Below are 317 nucleotides of genomic sequence, written 5' to 3' on the forward strand. Positions count from 1 at the left end.
TCATCGACCGCTCCACTCGTTGGCCTGAAGCCATTCCCATGGAAACTGTAACGTCTGCCTCATGTACATTTGCCTTACTCTCTGGATGGATTGCAAGATTTGGTATCCCTGAGCATATTACTTCCGACAGGGGAACCACTTTCACCTCTCAATTGTGGACATCATTAGCGAATCTCCTGGGCATCACCCTACATCAGACAACGGCCTACAACCCCGCTGCTAATGGAATGGTTGAACGTTTTCATTGCACCTTCAAAGCAGCTTTGATGTCCCGCTGCAAGGATTCCAACTGGTTTACTCAGCTTCCCTGGGTCCTC

Source organism: Palaemon carinicauda, chromosome 10, assembly GCF_036898095.1.
Source record: "Palaemon carinicauda isolate YSFRI2023 chromosome 10, ASM3689809v2, whole genome shotgun sequence".
Taxonomy (NCBI): Eukaryota; Metazoa; Arthropoda; class Malacostraca; order Decapoda; family Palaemonidae; genus Palaemon; species Palaemon carinicauda.